The sequence below is a fragment of the Fulmarus glacialis genome, unplaced genomic scaffold (genome assembly GCF_000690835.1).
Source record: "Fulmarus glacialis isolate BGI_N327 unplaced genomic scaffold, ASM69083v1 scaffold18680, whole genome shotgun sequence".
NCBI lineage: Eukaryota > Metazoa > Chordata > Aves > Procellariiformes > Procellariidae > Fulmarus > Fulmarus glacialis.
In genome coordinates this window covers 5,482-5,689 of record NW_009187317.1, presented here as the reverse complement: position 1 = coordinate 5,689, position 208 = coordinate 5,482, and positions in this window count along the sequence as shown.

Genomic DNA, 208 nt, shown 5'->3' with positions numbered 1-208 from the left:
GGTCGCATTGGTAGGGGAAAGTAGAGAAAAAAAATCTCAACTTCAGACTTGTAAAATAACTGTACACCTGTGGTGACCGTTACCCGGCTAATTTAAGCCTCACCAGACCTTCCTCAGACAACCTGAGCAGCCTGTACAACTGTTTGTGCATCTCGTTTGGTTTCCGCATAAGAGGATGCCCGGCGAACTGCTGCTCTTTTGTGTTCAG